General features: G+C 32.7%; 1 protein-coding gene across 8 annotated transcripts in view; it reads left to right on the plus strand.

Moving 5' to 3' along the window:
* Nucleotides 1-27,417, plus strand: part of LOC143895503 (uncharacterized) — a 257,055-nt gene that overhangs the window by 147,671 nt on the left and 81,967 nt on the right. The window contains exon 1 of one of the 8 annotated variants that reach the window (XM_077402673.1): nucleotides 13,230-13,290. The exons of the other annotated variants lie outside the window; for them this stretch is intronic. The gene's annotated coding sequence lies outside the window, so the exon portion shown is untranslated. Of the gene's footprint in view, nucleotides 1-13,229; nucleotides 13,291-27,417 lie in introns of those variants that run through there. 8 annotated transcript variants of the gene reach the window in all.

Consider the following 27,417-nt stretch of genomic DNA (forward strand, 5'->3'; position numbering starts at 1 on the left):
TTAATTTCCGGGGACAATGCCGGGCGGAAGAATCGCGCGCCGTGCTGCTGCTGTGACGAACGTCTCTAATAAAAGGATATTTATGTGCGTTGAAAGTTCGAACCGCCCGCGGCGTGACCGGGATGAAACTCGCGCGGCGCGTTCGCATCGTCTCGCGAGCGGGGCGAGTTGATAAGAGCAAGCGAACGAACGTGCGAACGACTCTATTTAGTTTTTGAAACTCGTAACCGAGCGCTACCGGGAGGCATGACCTATATTTCTGGTCTCTGTGCGTCCGTCCGACCGTGGACACGGGGATCCAATGTGTGAAAATGGCGGAAATATAATTGAGTTCTTCTACTGTCAGTAGTAATAGAGATCATTATAATGCAGTCAAATGCTCTTTGCATTACGAGCGATTATTCTGACACAGATGCACAGATTTTTATTGTTTTGTAATAAGCCGATTTACAATTCTCTGAGTTAAAACATTTTAATTGTCAATCGTCGTCAGATCAGTGACAAACAATTTAATGTAATAAATTTCTGTAACAGAGATGAATATTAATCTTTATAGCATTTGTTTCTAGAAATTGACTTACACTTTTATAAATTTATTGTATTAAACTTACCACAAAATTGAAGTTTTATAAATCATCTAAGAATTGGAATGTTTTAAATATTTTATTACACTTTTGCTTGAATATATTTTATAGGTCATAAATAATAATTTTTAATTATTTAAATTTTTATTTTTAATCTCAAATATTATTACACTCAAAAATTTAAAAGATATTATTTACATCTAATATACGCCTGCGTTATATCTACATATATTTACTTTTTCTTATTTTATTCTATAAAATTATCTCGCATTAATTACAAACAGACGATACACATACAAACACATATAATGCGTAATGGCATGCGCAATTTTCATAGACGTAATACACATAAAATAATAAAATTAAGGGCAATCCGTTTTTCTTCATTTTTGCAAGACTTTTTGTCAAAACACTGCATCGGGCTATAGGTACCAACGGTAAGCACGAGAATACATCGTTAATCGGAAATTACTGTCGACCTTTTTCCAAATGTTTGGTGTCCGTTTTCTCTGCAAAGGCGAGAGGGCTAATTGCCAGAATAAAATATGTTTATTACGTCGACGCCGAGGTGAACGTTCACGCGCGGACGTTTGACGGCGTCGTATCGACGCCGATAATGTACCGGATGTGAGAATGTCGCCCGCTGATTTCCCGGAGGGCGATCTTTTGCTCTATAATTAACCGCCAAACTATTGCGGGCTCGGTCACCCAAGAGACAAGAGGGAAAGCACGAAAGAAGTCAAGCACGTATAGGTACTTCGGTACTTCTAGATTAGAAGGTTCGTGCCTCGAATAAACCGTCACTGACAATGAGTGTATTTAGTATCGTTGTATCGAGATTGTTCGTGAATGAAAAACATGCAGACAATTGCGTTTGATTAATAAGTATTTTTTCAATGATTTGATTAACAACTATTTTTAAATTGAAAATATTTTTGATACATTTTTTGATGCATTACCTAATAGTACAAGAAATTACCAATTGATACTTAATTAAATTAAAAATGAGTTTTGCGCTGGAAGAATAATAAAATATTATTATTTTCTAATAGAATTAATGTCAAAAAAAGAGTTTTGTGCTGGAAGAATAATAAAAGATTATTTTCTAAGGGATTAATATCAAAACGCGCGATAACTTGTAATGTTCTTTTTCCTGGTACAAATTATACAGTAATATTCCGACATTTAATAAACTTCCTTGACGTTTTTTCGCCTTTCACTGAAACGATTATTACGCAGTCGAAGGTTTCCATATCATTTTTCGTATTAATATATCTGGAAGCTTATTGCGCTGTTTTTCTTTTCAATAATATTCTCATCTACGATTTTATCCGGCGAGCAGGAATTTACTCGATCTGCTCGGATGTATCTTCCGAATGGCAAAAAAGAAGGGGGAAAAAACGGGAAACGTGAAAACGAAACTGGTGAGAGGTCTTTCCAACGGGAAAGTTTTTCCGCCACTGCTCGTGCGGAAATTGGCGTTACCGTGACGCCGTGGCCAAACTTCGTTCTTCCGCGTTCGGCGAATGGTTGGAAAAAGACGAGACTGCTGTAAAGGGAACGAGGTTAGTGAAACGACACCAAGTTTCGTCATAACTGTACAGCGTTACATTTTTTATGTGCTCCGCTAAGAGAGAAGCCGTAGCCGAATCTGTGAGATCGAACTTTTTAGGGTTTATACTCGCCTAGGTATAGGTAGAAGAAAGTCTCGTCAGCACCGAAGAGATTCCGTCACGTCGTATTTTTGTTTCCTATACATGGCGATCCTCGCTGAAGGTCGTAATCTAAAGTGCGAAATATAGACCTGAGATCTCTGTTTTTCTACTTGCCAAACGACTCAATATCTTTCGTTGCTAAGAAAGAGATACTGTTAGTAATACTTCAGATTAAAGAATAAGTTCCGCTTTCTTTAAAAACATATTTAAACTGCTTTTGTGTGTATTACGAAATCAAGAATCCAAACTATCCTAACATATATATATATGAAGATGTTTAAACATTTATGTAAAAAATTATGTAAAAAGTTTATATAAAAAAAGATTTTTACCTACTTATTAACGAAGAAGAACTCTTTTTCTTTCTATACGCGAAGCAGAGAAAAATAGGGGGAATGTTGATCGCGTCGGAATTTTAGTTTCAATCGAGAATTCCTTTTGCCGATAAGAAATTTGCGCTTAAGAGTTTGTACTCGGTAATGCAATCTCCAAATAATTTACCATGCACGAAATAGCACCAGCGTCGAGGCTCTCGCTTTCGTCATCTTTTATGCAGGCGCGCTCGAGAAAGCACCTTTATCGCCAATATGAAACTCCCCTGCTACCGCTCTTCGCGTATATAAAAAAGCTTCTTTATCGAAGGATCGCTTAGGTCTGGCGAGGAGCTTGTGCGGTATACCAAACCTCTCGATATGTTTATCTTTTTCGCTCGTCTGCTAACATCCTTCCACACATCCCAGCAGCTAACCTTTCGTGTCCTATATTTTTCTTTGCGCGATAACTCAAGATTTTTGATTTTTTGACGCTCCAACGAAAAAATTACGTTGCCCGTTCTGGGGGAGGAGTTACAGCCTTCCTCTTTGCCTTCGTGTACCTTTATCTTATTTATGCAACCACGGTTATACAGCTATGTTGTTTTACTGTTTTCTTTGCGCGAAAACCTCTTTGTGAATGCAAATTCTCCAACGAATATTAACGAATATTGTAAAAGTGAGTGGAAGAGAAAATGTTTTATTTTTTGTATTCCATTAAATTATATTATGTTAAATAATTCTAATTTTAATGCATATTCGTTTATATGCAGTATGGATCTTATTTTATTTTGTGTTTTTTAAAAATTACAGACTAAAGAGATGTTATAAACACATTTATTTTTAACTCTGTTAATAAGAAAAGTTAGTAATCTCATTATCTCTGTTTACAAAAAATGTGAATATATTCTAAATTTCGAATAGAATCTTAACTAGTATACATCTAATAAGATTATCTATATAAAGATAAACGGATGTGCTTATTTCAAGATTTATTACTAAGAATTTAATAATACACGTCCGCGACACAAGAATTTAATAACGAAGGTTTATCTGTGTGTGTAAAAAACATGACTATTACTCGCGTCAATTCCTTTTGTTTTTACCTTCTCATAGAGGATCATAAAGCTCATCAAACAAAACTTATTGTTTTGCGAATGGTATTACGACAACATCGACATGAAAAGCGTTTCACAGAGTGATTTATTATAACGCTTAGAACACAATGACCCAAGTATGAAAAATATTGAACGTTCTACGAAATAATCGTCGCTGCCGGTCGGTGATGGTTGTAACATGGAACAATTAATCTCTTGCAATAGTTCTTGTTCTAATAGAGAGCACCTCTCACGCCAATATCACAAAATTGCATGTTCGGAACGACATGTAATCTTTCTCTTTCTCTTTCATTTTTCGAATTGATGATAGTTCGAGAAAAACGAATATCATCATTAATTAGAGAAGGTGCCATTTTTGGTTGGACCTTAGTAGTCTAATACTAAATATCTATATGTGAATGTTGTATACTTTTTCAGATAAAAAAAAGCATCTTTGCTAATTCATTGTAAGATTTATATTGGTCTTGTTTCTTTATTATCGTTTATTCATTCGTTTGAAACAAAACTTTCCTTAATATTTATCGGTTATTGTGATAAATACTACATGCTTCAGAGAGAGAGAGAGAGAGAGAGAGAGAGAGAGAGAGAGAGAGAGAGAGAGAGAGAGAGAGAGTGGTCAAATTACTAAAGACGCTCGTTACGGATTGTATGGAGCTCCAGATTTCGAACTCGGACTGGAGTGATATTTTTTGCAATACATTTTTTTTGCACTTTACAGTGCTTTAAAAAAGATGTTTTTATATAGCATTAAAAGTTAAATTGATTATTGATTTAAGATGTAGATTTACTGTTTCAACAAGAAGCTGTTTTAAAACCGATAAATAATTACACAGTTTACTGAGTTGGAAATAGTACACAAAATTTACACAGAAATATTATTATTATAACTACCAAGCTTGATTGAAAATGGTATCTTCTCTAATTAATTGTAAGATTCATATTATCGGTCCTTTTACGTATTATTGATATATGTATATCGGTTTCACTTATTATTAAATGTCATCTGTTTTCACGACTCAATTGAGATTTTTTGAGGCGCAAATCGTGACGAACCGGAATAATAAACTTTTTCTATAATATCGAGTTGATCATAGCGAATAAAATTCTCTTTGATTATGGGCGTTTCCAGTGAAACTATTTCAAATTCGTTTAGTTTCGGAAGAGTTCCCAGCTGAAAATAGTAACGGACAGATACTTTTGCAAGCATCACGGTATGCATCCTCGTCTGCTTCTGGTTTGCATGTGGACTATGTGTCGCGTGTAAAAAAATAAAAGATTGATTTAGGCGGGAGATGTGCGAGCTACGGACTTGTGTAGATCGGTCACCGGACCGTGCCGTGAGATTTATCCCGATCCGATAATTTATACAGTGTAAAGGAAGCCCTCGGCCAGGGTGGTCGAGAGTCGTGGAAAAATGCCAATTGTGATAATTCAAACGTTTGGGCTACGCAAGCGACAGAAAGGAAAAAACATCCGCGAGAGAAAAAGTATATAGGAAAGACAGAAGATTAACCGTTTTATTCGTTAAAAGCGATATTTCGTTTTTTAAATTACATTTTCGGGCAAATGTTTACATGTTAACTATTATGTCTTACAATTGATAAATAATTTGATGCTTATGAAGAATTTATTTTTAATTTAGTTAGATGTGCGCGTGAACCATAATTACATAAAGTAATAAATATTTTTGGAAAGGTGTGATAAATTATACATTTATTGGCCATTTTAAAGAAATTCTACTGTCATTATATGAATATGTACACATATACATATCAAGAACATTAATTACATTTTCCACGATATAATGTATCTATTTACAAGTGTAACGTATGATTATGGCAAAACAATTTATAAAGATGTCATTGATGCTAGAGGAGATATAAACTATGTCAAAGCAGTTTTTTAAACATTTTACTCTTAAACTAATGAATACATTGGTTTAAGTTGGTTTAATGTTTAACAATATCATTTCAAACATATACGGAATATGACAATTGCAACATTCCGGAACAAAACAGTAAATGTTCCCATTGCACTGAAATGTTTCAGACGTATTTTATATTTGTGTCTAACAGGGATTTCGGAAACATTTCTTAAATAATGAATGGAATATTTGAATATTTCAAATATTTCAATAGGAATTATTTGAGAATACATACAATGTTGCTATGCTAATTTGGTCAGTATTTTTATGCTATCGTACATATATCAGATTTTTGGTACTGTACCCGTACCGAAATTAGCAAAAATAGTGTACCGAATATCAATACCGAAGTACGTTAGCTATATATCAATAATGAACGTTAATTGGATTCTTTATTTTATGAACTCTGCAAAACAAAGTTTCAATTTGTGCGAGTTGTGGTAATACGCCCCGAGGAGCGAACACGCTTGAAGAGAACCGCAGATCTGAGCCGTGCAAAGTGGATAAGAGTAATGGCATTGAGATTCAAATTAATGCCACGCTTAATGACGCTTATAGGATTTCACGGCCGTGAAAAGGGCGAAACGCGAAGAGAAAGATCCTGTAATGAGTCGTAGGAAGGAGTGGCGGAAAGAATGAGAAGGAGACGATGGACGACGTTTTCGGAATGTGACCTGATCGATTCCGCGTCGTGTTGTCAAGCTTGAAATCTTTTTACAGACACTACCCTGATACTGATGCAATTTTGTCTGTGATAGATTGTCGGCATTGGGAACGATAGGAAAGTTTGGTCGATTGAATTGTTAGGAAAGATATCTGCGTTCGCATAATTTTATTTCCATGATATACAAAGTTTGGCAAAAGTAAGTCTTGAATCAAAATTGTTGCAATTCTGTTCAGAATTATAGTTTTATAATTTATATAATACATATAATTTATATAATACATTTATGACAAGCGAATGTGAATATTGATAGCATATATATTAAGTAGTCTGTGATAACGACTTCATAACTATATAAATAAATAAATAAATAAAAACCAGGTCTTTTTGTATCTTATTTTTATTCGAACTTTTAACTTTTGTTGCAATATTTCTGTAACGGCGACTCACTTGGTGTGAGTCGAGTCAGTATTTCTTTGACCACTGCAATGTGCAGTGTAGACATACGAAATTTAATAATGAATCGCTACGCACTGCAAGAACGTGCCGAAATTGTCAATTTTCATATAAAAAAACTTGTCGTTTGTGCTAACTCGCAGCAGCAGATATCGGAATCGTTCGGCTATCGGAAGCGAACGCTCGGAAGATGATATATTGCATATTTCTTTGCGTCTGAATTAGAAAAATTCAGAGAGGATATGTGAATGCCAGCAATAAGATAGTGCGCAGCAGACAAGACAATGAGGATTTTGAGAGACATGTTTCCCGGATGTTTAATTTCTTGTTTTGGCGATTTGGCATGGTTGCCACGATCCCTTGATTTAACTGTCTCTGATTCTTTCTTATGAGGGTACTTGTGAAGGACAGGTCCTATGCGGACAAGCCAATGCACGGACATTGGAGGCGTTGGAAAGGAATATTCGTCGTGAAATAGAGAACATAAGCTAAGAAATTTTGACCGTAATGAAAAATGCCATAAAAAGAGCACAACTTTGTGGGAACGCTGCAGAGAGTTATTTATCTGATATTCTTTTCAACTAAATATTATAACAAAAGTTAAACATTTGAATAAAAATAACACAAAAAGACCTGTTAATTATTTTATTTATATATATAGTTGTAGGGGGAGTGTAAATGGATACTTACTTTTGCTCCATCCTGTATAATTTTTTATGTTGACTAATCTCACGTTGCATATTTTTGATACACATAAAATTAAAAGATTATAATTATAAAATATAAAATTTGTTGTTACTTAATTTATTGTTATCACAAAAATTTATTATAAAATTTCGAAATTTTTGTCATTTTTATTGTAAATCTATGATAATTGTAAGTGTCCTGCTTAGGGTAAGCCCATTCGAGTCAATTAAAGAAAAAATTGGATAACAAATTTTTAAGACAAAAAGCACCAAAAAAACCTCTTCCTACCCCGAAAATTGAAAAACTCTTCCTTGTTTTGAAATTTTTTTCCGATTTTTTTAACTTACTCAAATAACTTCTCCTTATTTTATACGATCCTTACTCTCTATATATATATTTTTTTTTTGCGTGGAAAAAGACACATTCGGAAGGAAAACAGTTTTATTACTCAGCAAGAAAAGATTGCAGCATATTTTTGCGGAATGATAGCTCCACAAAGAAAGAAATTTAATGAAATGCCGCTGTTCGTTGCGGCTCTTTCTCTCCGTATACTTATCCTAGTGTAAAGTTCGCGGTCGGAGAAAAATGTATGCCGTTTTTCTAGAACGACAAACGGTGACGCGGGGAGAGGGAAAATAGTGGAAAAATGTAAGGTTCTCGTTTGGCGTAATTTTCGACGCTACCACACTAGTGAGGAGCACCTCGATTCCTTTTCGCGAAGATGACAGTAAAGAAGCTGTCTCGGCGAGATGTTGCGAGACTAGAGTCGCAATATAGCACGACGTGTTGCATCTCCACAAGTATAAATAATACCGACGTTCGGTGCTAAAACAAGTATTTATGCAGGAAGGAGATACGATATCGCTCACTATTTTCTCTCTTTATGTGAACCAGATTAATAATAAATAAATTCAAAGTTTAAAGTTTTGTAGAGTGAAATAAATCCATCAAAGTGCACACATTTAACAAGTCTTGTTACGTACTTTAAAGTATTGAATCGATAAATATTCAGTACTTCAAAGTACGTAACAAGACTTGTTAAATGTATATGTCTATATATGTCTATATATTATATACTATATACACAGACATCCTGTACGCACAGTGTTACGCATTATTTATTGTTGCTATAGATGCACGTTCCTTCCAAAGCCTTGCGCGCGCGTAGCAATTGCAATCGTCGTGTGACGCTAGGCTATCTTTTCTCGCCGAGTCGCGCGGATGTACTGATTCGTGAATCTTTATTAATTAATTTATTATTAATTTATTAATAAATATTAAGAAACTCGCAAAACAGCAAAGGATTTTTTATTAAGTTTAACTCGCTCTGTCTACGTATACGAGAGATGGCACGATAATTATTAGATACTCTGTACATATATGCGACAAAAGAAAAAATTAAGTGCAAAATTAAATATTTGCAAGGTTTTAAATTTTCAAACTAGGAAGGATATACAAATGTTTCATAAAGAAACTTATTCTACCTAACGATAACTAGTAGTAATAATATATAATTAATGTGATATAGGATTGAGGAAAAGGGAAATAATTTACCTAATTCCAAAAGTTCTAGTTTTGGTTCACTAAATATCTAACTGGCTGCAATTTAATTCACACTATTCCATGAGACTTTAAAATTCCCGAGGTCGATGGTTTCCGCTGAATCAGTGATCAAGCCGTTGCTGGCCTGTATTTAACTATTACTTTCGCGGTAACGAACCGAAATGCTATCGTTAAACCCAAGCGAAATACCCTCCGTGCTTTCACAACTCTATGAACGACTTCGCAGTTGCATTCACTTCGATACTCGGCCGGAGATACGGAAAATTTCAATTCAATTTTACATTGTTTGCGCCTGAAATGGTTACTACCGACGATTTTGCGGAACAGACGGCTTTACGATAATTATTTAATATGTAGATTAAAATATATATATATATACGAAAAGGTTTTAATTTAAGTATTACTAATATGGAAATAATTTTACGGCTAGTGGCATACTATTTATTTCTGCTATTAAGTTATTATCGACAGCTGAAAATTACCAAAATTATTCTTTTTATTTCATTTGTTATATGTGCAGGTATGATTTTAAATGGTCTCTTCTTATTCATGAAAAAGTCGTAGACAGAATACAAACTCTAAAGTATAATTCAGATATTTTTGTATTGTTTAATAACACAACTAAATAGATTTTATTGAAATTAATGTTTGCTATGACTTTGTTTTAATTTTATAGCTTTCAATCGAAAAGTATTAAATAGTTAAGTAGTGTCATGGAGTGACGTACATTTTTGGAATGATGCGAGCGTTTCATATTTTTTACAAAGGCAATCAAACAAGCAAAATATTAAAAATCTAATATGCACATATTATTTTGAGATTTTGCGCTTCATAAGAATTTTAATAAGAACCTGCAGAAATGCGTTGACGATGCAATAGTTTCGCTTTATTAACGCCTATTCAGCGCGTATAATTTTGCGATTTGCACCGCACGAAAGGTGTGCGGCGCTAATTATCGCGTGCTGCACGCGATCATGTGTACTTTACGTGCCGCGATACTATCACTTAAGTGGTGCACCTAGAGCGTTTCTCACATGTGACATAATTGATATACTGAATATTGAAACGGCCGCAACAATCACGACGGATCGTATTTCGTCACATTAATTAGATCATTTTAACGCTCTTAATACGCGTGTTAATTTTGAGGCCTATGCTAATCCATCTTTCCCTTATCTAGAAATTATATTAGGAGCCCTTGTGTTTTGTTTTTATGTTATCTCATTTTAGTAACAGATCTTTCAATAAGACCAAAGTCGACGCTTTTTTAGTGCAAAATAATTTCTTTTTGTTTATGTTTTTGAAACTCAATTTTAATCCAACAATAATTTTTTATGTACAATATATATAGAATATTTATATAATTAAATTTAAAGAATATTTGTTTGACATATATGTGTGTACGTATATGTTATATAATAATAAATTAAAGCATCTTTTAATATCAATAGTAATAGTAATATAATGTTACGTTAATTTATAATTTTACATGCACAGAATAAACAAAAGAAAATTTTAATTAGGAACTAATCTTCTAAAAATTATATTACATATTACATTATATTAATAATTCTAAAATTTTATAACTAAAATAATTTTTTATTACAATTAAGGTATAATAAAATTGATTATGCTAATTTATGCAAAATGCAAATAAACGCACACGATATGAAATATAATTAATGCGTCAACAAAAACAGTAGTAAATGATAGCAATAACGCACGAAATATATGATTTTGATACTTAAAAATTATGGATATCAATACTACAGTATTAGTAGAAATTATGGCAGCTATTTGTGACCATTATTGCTTGATATGTATGTAATAAATTATTTCAATAACATTTATTTATTACTTAGAAACGGAATTGTAGCAGCTGACGCTGCTGTTGTTCGAATCCGATTGCATTGGAATTATAATTATAGCATGCCACCGTTGGCGCGAATTAAGGCTGATTTGTCACATCTGATGACGATGAATTGCATGTGCACAATACATGTGCTAATGATAATAATATCACTAATAACGTTATGTGATTCAAAACTTCATTTATTTATTATATTGAGTGTGTATAACATCAGTTGATACTTTCTCTGTTATTTTATTAAATTGTAATATAAAATATATAAGACTATTTTATATATAATAATAACATATACATGCTATTTTTTTTATTTTTTAGCGTGTGCATATTCTTTTTATAATTTTCTAATTAATATCAAACATTATTTAGTAAAAAGAATGGTTGATTCGTGAGAACATGTTGAAACCTATATATAAAAACGTATACAAAAGATTGATCTGATTTTTGAATGTATTAACGGAAGATATACTATGTACCTACAACACGGTTATTGTTTCTGTTGAATCATGGATACTTCAAAATTATATGCGCACGTATAATGTATTTCGAGTGTGTAATCCTCCAAGTGTCGAGTACGCGTGAGAATCGTCTTGTTGGCAGGAAAAAAATCGGCGAAAATTTAGTTTTTTCGCCGCGTTTTTGCAAACAAAAATGGAATTTTAGACAGCAAAAACAGAGTCTTTTTACAAACCGCTATAGTCCTAGAAACCATTCAATGGATTATTACATTCGCCTAATGACATATTTCAAGATGCAAACTTCATAAAAGATAAAGCATAAAAAAATTATAAAGAAATAGAAAGTAGAGGAAAACGCATTTTCTTTCAATTTTGTAAACTTTTTGCGGTTTGTTCGTCCGTCTTGTAAAATTGTCGATTGTTTCTGCGATCGATTCCATATATTCCGTTGAATAGAGAGACATGACATAGTGTTACTGCTAACGGTTCCGAAAAACGTCGAAAAACAGGCACCTGGCTGAATGAAGCTAGAAAAATGCTCGTCAAAACTGAAATTTTTACAGTAGTTTTTTCAGGCGTGAACCGTGGAACGTCATAAAATATTTTCGACGGATTGTGCGATTCAGCTGTACGCTATACTGCCGAACATAGCTGAAATTTTCAGTTCTTCCGCCCGACAAATAGAATTTTAACGCTTTATATTTTGCAAGCTATTGTAACAGCCAAGTTAATTGCCTGTGGAAAGTCGCATGGATTGCATATTGAAGCATATATAAGAGGTATCGAAGTTATATAACAAATTGGATAACGCGTGCTGATGAATACATATTTTCTTATTTCATAGTAAAAGCTTTTAAATAGTTGATTATACCAATACAAGTTAATTGATATTCACGATTGTGCACACACTTTTATAAGAGTGTCGTCGAGGGATCTCTTCGATATTGATATAGCAAATATGATTGCTGCTTGCATAATTCACAAATTTTGAGAGAAAAACTGTTGGAATTTATTAATAGAATTTATGTTTCGCATATCGAATTCATACATATATTTGAATTAATTAATCAAAATTGGATATTATTTCGTTACATTAACGATGCGGTTGAGACTAGTGGGCCTAAGTATCTTTAGTTATATCACTGTTTAATTTATGAAGATCTAAAGAAAATCTTATTACCTCTCAAAGTGATAACATAACTTTTTTTGATATGTTTATGTTACATTATTTTTTATGCAATTTATGTACATATACATAAAATCCATTTCTGATTGAAATATTAATAATAGGTCGATACTTAAAAAAAAGGCATGGATTTACGCGGATCGTTTTTCTGCACAAATTTTTCTTTTACTGGTAATAAACTTATAAATTGACTATATTATACGTAAAATTAGTCTAATTCATCCGTTTCTGCTATTTCGTGATTCGCCATCTCTTTTGCGTGCAAGTACATAGATGCTTCACTGCTGATTCGTTGGCGTGGAAGATGCAGCAATTAAGAGTGACCAGGTCGCAAAAAAGGGATCAGGTAGCACGCTAAATTAAGCGCTTAATTCCGTTTCTTCGAGTCCTTTCGCGGTGGTAGCGCGAATAAAAACGCCGTGACACAGAAAGCACGTGTATGTGGGCAGCGCCCTTCTCTCTTCCTTTTCTCTTTTCGCTCAGGACCGACCTTCGCCATTAAGGACGGTTGCGGCGCAAGTACAGGAATGCAGATGAGGCACACCGCGACAAAAGGGATAAAATAAAAATGTGGCACCGGGAAAAAGCGAGAGGGATTGAAGTCGCGCATGTGTGTGTGTGTGTGTGTGTGTGTGAGGTATCTTTTTGAAAAAAATGTTTTCTTTCTTTTTTTCACAGACATTACCAAAGGAGGAATATGCATGTTATACGCAACTTCATCCCTCCCTTTGTGACAGTTCACTGAAAGCTGACTCTTGTAGGTGCCCACCAAGATATATAATAATATAGCTAATGTTTGATACGTTTTAGATTTTTTGTTTTTTTACTTGTTTTTAGTTTTATGTTTCAAAGATATAGGTATATATGCATAACGGAAAATTAATCTTCAGGTTATTTTAATTTAAAAAAAATGATTCAACAGAATTTTAATAGATAGATCAATTATTAAAATTCTAATATATTATAAAATTTATTAACGTGTCTATATATATCTATGTGGAACATTGGAAATATTGTAGGTAGAAGTCTATATTTACTGAGAATTTAAATTTATGAAATCGAATTACAATATAACAGGGAATATCAAGTGATGTAACTATAGTGTTAAAATCACGACTATAAAAATTCAGAATCTCAATATCGCCGCGTTGCTCGTAATGTACCACTTAGTAGATCGTAACTAGATACGGTCGCGCGACCCGACGTCAGATTCGGGGAGACAACTGTTGCGACGATATTTTTCTCTATCATGAACGTAAAAGCTATACGGAGTTGAGGCCAACTGCGAACAAACCTTTTATGTTTTATAGGTACACACTGCACGTGAGCGAGGAATTTATTGCCTTCAGCAGAAGCTCCGTAAACTGCGTTGAGTGCATGTGTCAACGGCGATAATAAAGAAAAGTATTGTTTTTTGAGTCTGACACGTATGATCGTTCATCGGATAAATTTTATCTTTCATCAGATACATCTAATCACAGAAGCACGCTGTTTTTTACGGCGAGCCTTTAAAGTTTATTGAAAGTATGTTGGAGTTGGAGCTCTATCAGAAAGATCAATGTGTTTCCACATGAAGTATTCAAAGTTAGCGCGCTGTATGCATTTATATTTAATATTTAAATAATCTCATGAAGTTTTTTAATATTAACGATAATGATTATTTAAAGACTTGGCATGAAAATATTTTTAAGAAAGCTAAATATGTATATGTACCTATGTACCTATGTATATATAAAAATTGTTTTAAATATAAATTAAATTTCAAGAAATTACGAAATAGGAGATAACTATTACAAAGAAGAGAAAGTTTTATCTTTAAGTCCCTATAATCGTGAAAATAAAATAAAATCTACTTTAAAGTAATATATAATTTCTAAAACGCGCAGAAACATTTCTCATCTTCGATATACATATGTACGTTTGAATTTTTCTGCAATATCAGTTTACAACAAAAACACGGTAACACAGATCTTGAGTTGCGTGGTGAAATGTTAGTTTACGTATAGCCAAAGTGGGGCCGGTGTACATAGAATAGGCAGGGCAGCAATATTCAACTGTTGGTCTTTCGCTGATGAAATCGCCAACCTGCGTTCCGCAAAAGCTGTTTTTTGTTACAAAAACATGAAAATTGCCAGGTAGTAGTGTTCTCGCTTAATCGAGCTCTGTTAGTTGAAAAATCGAAAATTTGAAAAATTGAGCAAGTTGAAAAGGAAGTAACTTTGTGTGCGTGTGTGTGTGTTGTTACGTAATGGAATGTATGATGGGTCGATTCTAAACATATATCTATATCTATTGGATGTTAAATGTGTCATACAAAGTGATAAAAGTATTTATCTCAATTTTTCTGTACATATATCCAAACATAAATCCTATATCCAAACCATATAAATCATATTTTTCTGATATATAATCTTTGAAAAACGAATTGAATAACTTTTATGTATCTTTTATATTTCGTTAAACGCGAATATACGAATTTTTGTATTTTCCACTGTTTCCTCACTTTGGCTATATTATATTCTATACCGCGAAATTTGCAAAATCTGTGATTGGATTTTTTTTTTTTAAAGAAATGACAGATTACAAATTGAAAGCGTAATTGGATACCATTTTAAGTTAGCTGCTACATTTATTTCATTTTTAATTTAGCATCGATTCAATGCAAAAATCCTTTATATTGCATAAAACGAAACTTTAATAATGGACAATTAATTCGACGAATCAGAAAAGCAATAGGACATAAAATTATTTGTATTTATTTTTATTAATCCTAATAATCATTAAATGTTAATAATTATTAACGGGAGAAAGAAATAATGAGAGATTTAAGTATAAAACTTCAAATCGCATTTGTTGCGGAAGTTTCGACATTTTTCTGCGTGGTCGTAAATTTTACTTTGTCGGAGAATCGATAATGTAATGTTCTCCGCGAAAGGAAACCAGAGAAAGTAATTCCGTTTTCATCATTGTCGTTAAACCAATACTGCAGATGATTAAAACGTAAATTGCGTGGCGGGCATTATGCTGTCGCTTTACGACGCTGTTGGGTTTGCGCGACCAAATCAAGGGAAGACGTTACTTTTACTTCCGGCGAATGGGCGTCGCGCTATAACTCTTCGTCGAGCTGGTAGTAGGGCTTGCATGTATAGCCGGACGTTGCTGGAACAACAGTTACCTTGGCGGTGCCTTCTCGGCCGTTTCAGTTGTTAAACTCTCCTCTAGCAACTTTTGCCGGCGCGCATTTGCACGAGCGTGTACTCACACTCAAACGCACACATGCACACACAGACACATACACACACGCAAACTTGCATACGCGTCTTGCTTTATGCAACGTCGCGCAACTTTGGTCTCTCTACGGTGATGAAAGTCGGTGGCTAGGAAACACGCGCGCGATATACAATGTGCGGCGATAATAATATTACGAGTTACTACCTGCGAGACCATGAAAGATTAGAGTGTTGAACGCGTTGAACGTAAAGTCGCGATCTACTTCAAAGCGTGTATCTTACAGCTTTGATGAAAAACACAAGAATGATGTAGTGCAACGTACGTGGGATATTATTGATTGATGAAGTACATCTTTACGGCAGTATTCGTAATATAATTTCTGCAATTATAATTTGACGAAGTTCTAAAGTGAGTAAGTGTTTATTGCGCATTATGACATTTTACAATCTTTAGAAGATTGTAAAATGCACGATAAATTTTTTATTTCTTATATACGCGTGCTAAACGCAGTTAGTTAATCATAATTAAGTTATAATTTAACATTTTATGTATTATATAAGCTATTATTAACATATTAAATGTTTTTTTTTTGAATTAAGATATAAATTAACTTATGTCGAATATTCGGTAGCAATCTTTATTATTTTTTTATTGTTTATCTTATAAAATTCCATACTTTGTAAGTATATATAATGCATTCCATTCGATTATCCAAGACAACTTTGGTAATGATATTTGTTGCTATCCTTACATCGCGGAATTAGCGAAGTTTGTTACTAAGACTTTTCCTAAAGAAGATATCAGGTCATGGACCGAAAGGATAACTGGAAATGAGTTTAATTTAATTATTTAAATGACTATAGCAACGAAAGAAAATTCATTACTTCGAGTTAATAAATTATTAACGAATCTTACGAATCACATTTTTCAATCGCCCATTTGGACGTTGGAAAATTCTATGCACATAATAACTATTCTGTTTTTAATTTATTTATTAAAATTTAATTATTAAGACAGATTAAAAAGAATTAGCTACTGTGTGCTGAGAGCTATTTTTTTTTTAATTCTTCTATTTAAAAAAAAATAAAATAAAATAATTATCTGCTAAACTATTTTTACTATTGCACTGGAGCATTGCTCTAGCAAAAATTTGTTAAAAAATAAACATATTTTATCCAAAGTATTCACTACAATGAAACCTCTGCAGACCTTGCAAGCTGCAGAAACGGGTGAAAAAACTAGGTCGTAACCAACATAGGTTGGTCAAAGTTAATTCTCCGTCGCGCAAAAGGTCCCTTTCGTCGTACCGCAGCGGTCATCTTTTTCTCTATTACATCGCGTATATATAGTGCAGCCATGTACACGTGTAGCACACGCGGTTAACCAAGGTAACTTCGATAACGAAATTGGTCACCGGCCACCTTGTCCGTTAGAATTAGCAAAGTTCACCCCAGAGGAAATTTTCCATTGACTGCGCTATATGATGCAGTGAGTTTTTCCGTTTTCCGGTCAGGAAAATTTTAGTCGGACGAAAAAGGGCGACGCGCGATTAAATAATCAATATACAAGACCATGCGAATAGATGAGGAAAGCTCTGAGGAATTCTGTCTGACGCGCGTAGCCGTTGCGAAATGCCTGTTTCGTAAACGAAGTTGTATCTTCATAGTATGCCCGATGCGACGGTTCGTACCGAGTGACGCCGCTTGGGAACCATTTCACCGTGGATGTGCGAGGACTGGAAACAGAAGCGTGACGATTAGAATTCGCTCGGGTTGCCGGCCACGTGCAACACGAGAATAAATCAGGCTATGCTTTAGGATTGATTGTCGTTCAGGAATTAAGATTTTTACTATTAAACAGCGAGATGTGTTCAAATATTTTTCCGGCATTATTAATCAGATATTTTTTACCATGCATGTATGTTATACATATATTTTGTATGTTATATTCGTAATATGTTTTAAATATTCTGTATAAGATATATTTTTTAAATTTATTGTCTTACCAGTGATGTCTATGATAAGATGCGAACGGGTTCGGAAATTATTTCTCTATACGTCTTCCTTTTAGCTATGTAACTACTTGCAGTAGTATAAGCATATGTATACGTATACATTCTGAAGAGATGGTAACGAAATGGCAAAATTTAACTTATTTAGCATTATTTACAATATTTTTACATAAACAGAAATAACTATATATATTGCGTATTATTATGAAAAGATATATATCTGTTTGTCATATTTTAAACCTGTAGAAAGTTAGATCTTAAAAATTTTTTTTCTTTAATAAGAAGACAAATATAATACATATTAAGCATTATTATTGCTTCTTTCAGCTAATTATTTTAAATTTTTTATAAAGTTATGTATGTATATGTACATTTGAAGTTAACCTTCTTCGGTGAAAATCTGATTGAAAATGTTAATTTCCTTTATACAAATTAGAGATTGAAAATGATAAATTTTTTAATTAAAATTCTCTCTTTTTCTTATAAGTTTTAGCTAAAGTCGACTTGGAGTTAAATTAAGAAAAGTTTCTTTTATTTAGTTAAGAAAGTATTTATTCTTCAACATTGAAACGTACGATATTTTTCTTAGTTTGGTTTCTGGTGTACGTAATTTTCAATATAGTTTAATTTTTCAGTATGGTAGTTTTTTGGAATATCTCGTATATACGTATACATATATCCTATTTATACGAACGCGCGGCGTCTGTGCGCGTACGATAGGTGAATCAATTTCTTTCTCAACTCACATCCTTTCGAGGAATTCATTCGACCGGCATCCCTAGGTGAATCCGAAGCAGGACTCTTAGTGCGGAATACGGATAAAAGTAATCTGCCGACTACTCTACAAAAATCTTCACAAAATACTCGGGCGCGCCACGCCGGCCGGACCGCGGCAATAAAACACGCCCGCGAGAGAATAACCTTGCGAGAAAGTTTCGGTTCGCTTCCAACTACTTTGTCCTCGGGTCGTAGTCCCCAGGGAAAAGGACACCGCGCGCGTGCGCGCGTTGAACTTCCTGGCAAGCATACACATCCGACACGTAAAATCGTAGAACTTTTTCTTTACAATCTTTCATGTATATACGTTCGTTATATTCGTAACGTTACTATATTCGCAAAATCTTTATTTAGATATTTTTTGTCTGAAAAAAAAACCACTTTTATCAAGATTGTAAAATAGATTTGTTCCCAGAAAAACTAGTGTGTTCGTATTTTGTACCGCGAGAACACATCTCGTAATATAATAAACTAAGCTTTATATGCTTGAAATTTTTACTGAGGGAAAAAGGAAAGAGAGAACTAATTTTTAAAAACAGATTCTAAAAATATCTTTTTTGCAATAACTAATATGTATTAAAATTTTACATTTTTCACCTGCGTCTATGAGACATTTTGTAAATTTTTTACAGGATTGTTCGAAGATGTATGATTTAATTATATTTGCCAAGAAGAGTTTATATTTGAAATAGATGGTTGGATATTTTTTATTAAATTAAATTATTTTGTGTCAAAAAAATTATTTGGAGCGCTTTTATGAAGCGAATGTACGCTCGGTGAGCACAACATATATATTCCATATGTTTCAATAATCGATAACACGATGCACTGGCGACCACGATAATCACGCGGGCATTTTGAAAGCTAAACTTACTTGTTTTATAAAAGGTTGAACTTTTTTCTATAAACCATAAAACCAAAAAGGCTACAACAACGATGAAAATAACAATATGGCGAAAAGGCAAATGGAAAATTTATATGTACATAAAATTGAACGCAAAACTTATGACTCATTGGTTTCAATTATTCGAAAATTTAGCAGGGGATAATTATAGTTTGAATAATTTCTAACTAATCAACCTATATCTTACTACTCTTGTCGACAAGAATAATATTTTACTGTACTTATCAAAATGAGAAACAACTTTTTACGATATATATATTTTTCGCAAAACTGTAAATTAGATAAAATAAGTTCTTCGATCTAGATATATGTTTAATGAGTACAATAAATCTAACAACTGAAGGCATCAACATATCTTGTTAAAAGAAATCATCTTTTTTTGAATGATATAATTGATGTAATAAATGTGAAACTTTGATATAATTTTTGTTTTATCGAAAACATTATTTGTTTGAGTATTTTCTTCATAGGATATTTTAAATTCAGATAGTACAGATGTATTGGTAAATTTAACATTTAATCGGATTTCAGTAATTACAAAAATATATATACATTTGAAGGTAATTGTCAAATTTTATACTCCATAAAAAAAGTTTAATTTAGAATGTATGTGTGTAATATTTATCTTATTTTTTAGATTAAAGTAATTTTCAATTTAGTTTGATAAAGCTACTATTGATAATAATTACTTAAAGTTAATTAGAAAATTGTATTATCTTAATTGTGTAAATAAACCTATACATAATTAGTTTGATAATTTAAAAAAATATACCTTTTTACACTTGTTTCTCACGAATATATCTCGCGCACGAACTTACTTTGAATATTATATTATAAAGATAAATTGCACAGAGGTATAAATAAATATGATTAAAATTTTCTATTTATTCTATGTTTATGTTCACATTTTTTATCATAATCATATTTACATTTTCTTCTAAAGAATATTAATTGTAAATTATGAAAATTGTAGAGGTAATTGTTGCATGCGTAATATTCGGTTATACCCGCATTTTGCCGGTATGTTCGCATTTTTATATGCGAACGCATTATCATTCTACTCAAGAAAGAAACGAAACTTTCACGGCTATTCATGCGTCCGACCTGTCGCGATATATTCATTAGGTCTCGCGGAATATTTTCTACTCAAAATGGCTACATACGCGGACGACCGCGGCGAAATTAGTTTTCTCAGTCTAGTGCCTTCCGGAAAACCACAAAATGGAAGTGGCTAGCCGGACGCAACTTCATCAGCATTCACGTATATACAATTAGAAGACGGTTAGTGCCAAAGAAATTATCTTCTCTTGCATGCTAGCATTAACAATTGAAATAAAAACATGTTCTAACTAGATTTTCCAAACGAGAAGTCGAGGATAAGCATTAATATAAAAACTATTTGTAAAACTATCGATTTTTCTAAAGTTTGTACGTGTTAATGAGAATAATTGGAAAAAACATACATGTTTATTTCTAACTTAGGTTACTTATATATAAAAGCGTAAAAATATATTTTTAATTACGTACACAATGCGATGTTTTCAAAAAAATTGAAAAGATGATATACTTAATAAATGTATAAATCATAATTTTAGAAACAATCGTGCTTGTTGCCACTTAAAAATATTGCTTTTAAATAGATTTCGCAACCAATAATTGTATATTGCTTATATACCCTTGTAAATGGTAGCGATTTTTACTCCTATCCTTATAATATTTTTCTTGAGAAAAATTATTTCTAAAAAACCGACACCTCCTGTAAAGTCTATATACTTTGCGGTGACACGCGCGCGCGGTACCCAAAGCGAAGCAATTGAAAAATGTTTGACGTGCTTTAAAAAACCGAGTTCAATTTTTGAATGATTGAAGATAATAAAAACGAATTTTTAAAGAAGCTCTATTTATTTATTATTATAAATATCAATGAGGAAGCAGACGAAGAAAAAAAGAAGAAAAGAACGAAAACTTAAATTCAAAGTTTTATTATTTAGGTAGTATACTGAGAGTGATTAGCAATTTATAGTTTTACAATTATTGTTTATTATAAATGAAATTTATCCACTTGGAAACAATCACGCATTCTTTTTTCGCACGCGCGCGAGAGACTGCTTCCAAGCTCCCCTGCTAATTATAAGTTAGAGTAATTGTAAACAAAACTATTTTATAACCATACGTCGTTAGAACTTTATGTTTGGACAAGTATTAACTTTAAGACGGAGTAAATCCGAAGTAATTGTCACAGAAGTTATTCGCGACATAGAGTGCAACGATGTGTAATAACGCGTTTTCATTATACGACAGGCTGCAGTTTATGGCTGCAAGATATCAAATGACGTTATTGTTGCATTGCATAATTCCCACGACGCGTGACATCAAATATTCAAGAAATATAGATCACACAGCTATCAGGAGAAAAAATAAATATATTTGATCGAATTTTTTCATTGAATCATCTATTGTTCGAGGATCACAGGAGATATGCGCGCTTTTAATTGGACGCGCCGCTTCATTTAATTGAAAAACCGGGAGATAAGCTCGAAAACCGTAAACAAGGCGTTGTATTATCGAGAACACGGACGGCGGGCGGCATGGACGGCGCTGCGGCTGCTGTATGCGGAACTTTTTTATGTGTCTTATCCGATGTGGTGCATTCATTGCACCCCGCGGAATACACCTTCGTGGATAAATATATGTGCGAACCGCAACGGCGAAATTAGTTCTCCTGAGCGAGTCGAATTTCGTCTACTTCTTGTCCCGCATCGCGCCGCTTCTCTTTTCCGCGCCAACTTGTGCAACGGAGATAGGGAAGAAAATTGTGGTACCTTTAATTAAAGGTCTCATTTCTCGGGCGTTCCTTACAAACCGTATTATACGTTGCCAGATGTATTACTACAGAGGCGACGAATACGCCTAGCTGATAGCAAATGGACGCTCGTTAATGGGACAAACAACGATGGAAGATACTTAATATTCATACTCAATATTCAAAAATTTAATACGCATTAATAAATTTGCAATTTCTTGAAGATCTATTTAATTAATATACACAATTTACTAATAGATTGAGGTAAAATTCAGGCAAGAGAATAGTCATACATCAAGTCCATGAGATATATTTTATTGTGCGAGCTGTTGACCAAGATCACAATTGAAGTTTCCTTTTATGATTATATACTTACTTTATTACTTTTATATTTAATTCTTAAAAAGAGTGCTGAAAAAAATTGTCTAAGAAATATTAAATAATAAAGATAAAGTGATTTTTCTTTTATATGAAATATTTTATGTTAATTTTTTTTACTATGTGATATCGAAAATTTTTTAGTTTTGCCGTTGTAGAATGAGAAAATAATAGGCCACTGGATTAGTACGATTATCGATTAGCTAACAACGGGAATTGCCGTAAATGGCGCTCCGATATTAATGCATTGGACGCGTGAGCGATATTCACGTTAATTACTTATCAATTTGTAATTAGGGATTATGGATTAAGGTGAGGATTTGGGTAATACAGCCAGAGAGAATACACAGCCATGATACCGTGCGCGACGCAACACGAAAGCACGTAAACTTTGAAATATTTCAAACGGCGCGGTAACATTAATCTGCCATAAGCAGATTAGCTACGTAATGAGCTCATCACCGTAATCGCATTTTTATATCCGTATTTCATACTTATCTCTAACTCGCATTTTATCTTCTTATACCTTTCTTATATGCATAATATTTCGCTATTATTGCTGTTAGATGGTTAATATTATCGTTTACGAATTATATGATTAATATTCTTTATTTAACGCTTGTATCTAAATATATGTATAATATTTGTGTCGGATTTGGAAAACTATACAAGAGGATTAAATTATAGAATGGAGCTAGATAAATGTGAAATATGGATATAAAAAGGAAATTACGTTGAGAGATATTATATGGATAATCTCGCTTGTAACGTTACTGTTGTGAAATATTTCAAAGTTACGTGCTTTCATGTTGCGTCACGCATGGATTACGTTCTTTTTGACGGCATTATCCCTCAATCCATATGGATATGGATTCTTTAATCCATAATTCTTAATTATAAATTGATATTTAATTAACATAAATATTGAAATTTTGCGTTAATGTTACGTGCATAAATTAATTTTAACAATACTTTAATAGCGCTAGTTATGTATTTACAAATGTTATACATTTTTTAGTTCTTAAATTGATTATGAAGGTATTATTAAATTAATAATTTAAAATTAGCATGTATATATTTTTGTTCAACTAAATGTAGATTTTTTTCTTTTTTTTTTGTTCAAGAAAAATTTAGTTTAGTAATTTGATGTCTTGCGTTTATTTTTTAATTAATTCTAAAAATTATATTATAATAAAAAATGAATTACTAAATCTCTCTCTCGCGTATAGCTTTCGTGATCCTCTCATCTAAATGCGGAAATAGGAAATTGCCAATGAATACACTCAAAAGACCGATTAACCGGGTTGGGTACACTCGAATCGTAGATAATCGGCGTCTTATATCGCGCCTTAATTATTTCGCGCTGCAGTAAAATCGGGATGCCGTTAATCCCGAAAATGTGCACTCGCCCCGTCGTGAACGTAACGTAGCGTGTTCTAATGAGCACTCGGCGCGCGCGAATCGATATCACGTTAATTCCAGAATATCCTGGGTCCCGAAACTGCGACTTCAGCGATAGCCGACTCGGATTTCTCGACAAACTTTCCGCGCGGTGAGCGAACGAGCGCGCCGCGCCGGCGGAGAGCGGGTTAAATTTGCGAGTCATTAAAGCGACGTTAGCAAGATGACATTACCATGGCAGTATCCCATGGATGCTGCTCGGTGTTGCGAACTCGTTTCCATGGTGTTGTTCTATAACAACTGGAGGGGTGGTATTAGAATCGCGAAATAACGCTCAAAAGTTATATATACGCGAACTTGCGGCTTCGATTTCACCGGGTATTTAAAGCAACGACGCGGAGTTAGATGGACTTGTTACTATACATTTTGTCAAAAGTTTTCGTAAGTTCGAAGGTTACTAAGCTTGACTATAAATTGTGCTTGACTATATATATATATCTCTCTTCAAATTTTAATGAGTTTCAAGAGTTCTACTAAACGATGTTGACGCCCAGTTTTGTTTTATGATGTCATGAAATTAAAATACGGTAATAAATTATTATGATAATCGCTTACGTAATAATTATAAGAATTAATAATTGCGTAACGAAATCTTTGTCTCGCAAAGTACACCGTACAATATAACGCTAAAAATATTTGCCATTAAATAAATTAGTTGCACTGAAAGATAAGTGCTATACACATTATTAAAATATACTCCTTTCCTTTTTCTTACGAGTTATGAAACACCTCCTTTCTTATTTTAATTTCTTACCATCCTTGCTTTCGCAGAATTAATGAGCCTTTGAAGATGCTCATCCATTACAATATAACTAGTGTAATCAACATACATTGTTTTGCAGTTTAAAACAAGATTTAGCTTCTTACGAAGTTGTTGTTCTGGTTGAAGTTATGTTACTTCTGATTTTGGAAAGTCTTTAATTTGTAATATAAAAATTTAATATAAGAACGCATTTTAACAGGAATTGCATACCATTTAATATAGGAACACTATATTTACTTTTAGGAAAAAAGAAACTTTTTACAAGTATGAGTTTAGATCTATATGACAGTGTAACGTCAATGCTATTAAAAGATATATATTGCACAGACCTTGCACAGGCAAGACCTTTTTTATGGAAATTGGATTTTGGTAAAATTGGATTGGTTGAAACTTTGGAAATAGATAGTTTATGTGATCCAATCCAATCCAATCCAATTTTCATAAAAACTGTGCGGGGTTTTTTGAAAAAATTGAAAAGTAGATACGACTTGACTCTCTCTCTTTTGATAGAATAAATTCAATAAATAAGCAAATATCTTTACATCGATGAAAAGGATTTAGAATTTGGATTTATGAAATTATGTATTCATACTGAAAAAGATAGCACTGTGTTGATGCTCTTTCTCTTCTTCTTTTCTTGGTTACACAGGCGTTATCTTCCAACTGGAAAAGAATGCAGCGGTATTATTTGTCGCTTTTGCAATTTCACCGACGCGGAACAGGAGAACGAATGTATATGGCGTATAATTAATCGTATAAAAGTAAGCGCGCGCACAATTAATTGTCTCGAAGGTTATTACAACGAATTACAGCGGTACGCCACGGTGCATTACAGTCTGTGTTAATTAGAATATCCGGGCAAAGAGTGGCGTCACGGGAGTGATGATGTTAATGTGCCGCATTTATTTGCGCGCCGCGGAGATTTGAGTGTTTTTTGTTAATTTTCTGGAAAGTCGCTCTGCGACTTCATAATTGCCGTCGACAATTAATAATAATAAAAATTTACTCACTATCCTTGCGTGAACTAAAAATGTTTCTTAACTTTTATTAGTTCAAAGTTTAGACTATAGTAACCTTTCGTTCAAACTTTTATTATGATAAATCATTTTATTACGATAAACCATAAATTTCTATACTGCAAAAGCTTTCTCTTTTTGAGAGGAAATAGGAAGTTTGTATGACCAAATGCAAGACAAAATTTGCAAATTAATTTTAGGGGAAAAAAGGAATGAATAAACACACAAAGTTCTTCATATATAGATATTATTTTTACTATTATATTTCAGATATATTAATTTGTAATACACAAAACTTATTAAAATGTAGGAGTTTTTTGTAATTAAAGGCAGGACCGAAAATTTCGAGTGCCTCGTGTTTCACTATTATTCCATAACTTTTAAGGAAGCAATCTACTATTTTCTGGTTTAGGTTTCTTCAGTCCAATTATTTCTTTCCTTGAAATAAATTCGCAAATTTTGTCTTTGACTGTACAAACTTTCTGTTCCTCATTAAACATTAATATTTCCTAATATTAAGCATCCCATATTATTAATCTTATCATAATCTTGCAAAAAATTAAAAAATATTTGCGTTTTTTAAATAAAACATTGAGTTTATGTGAAAATGGAACATATTTTAAATTATAAAACATTTATAAAACATTATTGCCTTTGTATTTTATATTTCAGGTACTATAAAGTTACAAGACTGTAATAGCTTAAAAACAATAAAAACTCAAGAATATGTATATAGTAAAAAATTTATATTTAATGTGTTTAATTTTTTACTATTTTTTTAGTCCAATTCTTTAATTAACTTAAAGTCAATTTTTCCTTAGCGAGGAAAGATTATCGAAGAAAGCTTTTCAATCTTCAGCGGTATATACATATGTTTCTAATTTAGTTTAAAATTAGAATTCCATTGAATTTCTTTCATTTAATTTTTATTTCAAATTAGTTAAAGAATGTAGTTCAGTAATTTATTTGATTCCTTGAATTTTAGTTCGTTTAAGAGAGGCTTACTTTCTCAACCATTTATATATAACTTGAAAATTATTAGTGTCTTGACATTTCTTATTTCTAAAGAAATTGATTCGAAATTAATGAATTTATCAATAGAAAACAATGTGCAAGACATGAAATAAGTACTTTGTGTATATTATATGTATAGATATATATTTAAATTTTAGTCATAACCACGAAAGTTATTTTTTGAATAAGAAGTGAAAGAAATGGATTGTGAAAAAATTAATAAAATACGTACATGAATTAACTGAGGATATAAAATCTAGAAGTAGTTAGATTAACATCACAATCTAATTTAACATGCTTTATGACATAAAAAATCTAATTATTAATAATTAATTAATGGATACATATCAAAAGTACTCAATCTTTGCTTTCTGTGAGCATATGCGTTTTTTTATAATTCTCTAGACTGACCCAGAAATAAGGAATAAATTATTATGCTAGCGATCTTGATTAAGTAAAAACCCTCTCGCACTCTACTTAAGAAGTTTAACTGACTCAGCAACTTGATTCGCGCCACCATCTGTGT

The sequence above is a fragment of the Temnothorax americanus genome, unplaced genomic scaffold, assembly GCF_048541705.1.
Source record: "Temnothorax americanus isolate GAGA-0224 unplaced genomic scaffold, ASM4854170v1 Scaffold16, whole genome shotgun sequence".
NCBI lineage: Eukaryota > Metazoa > Arthropoda > Insecta > Hymenoptera > Formicidae > Temnothorax > Temnothorax americanus.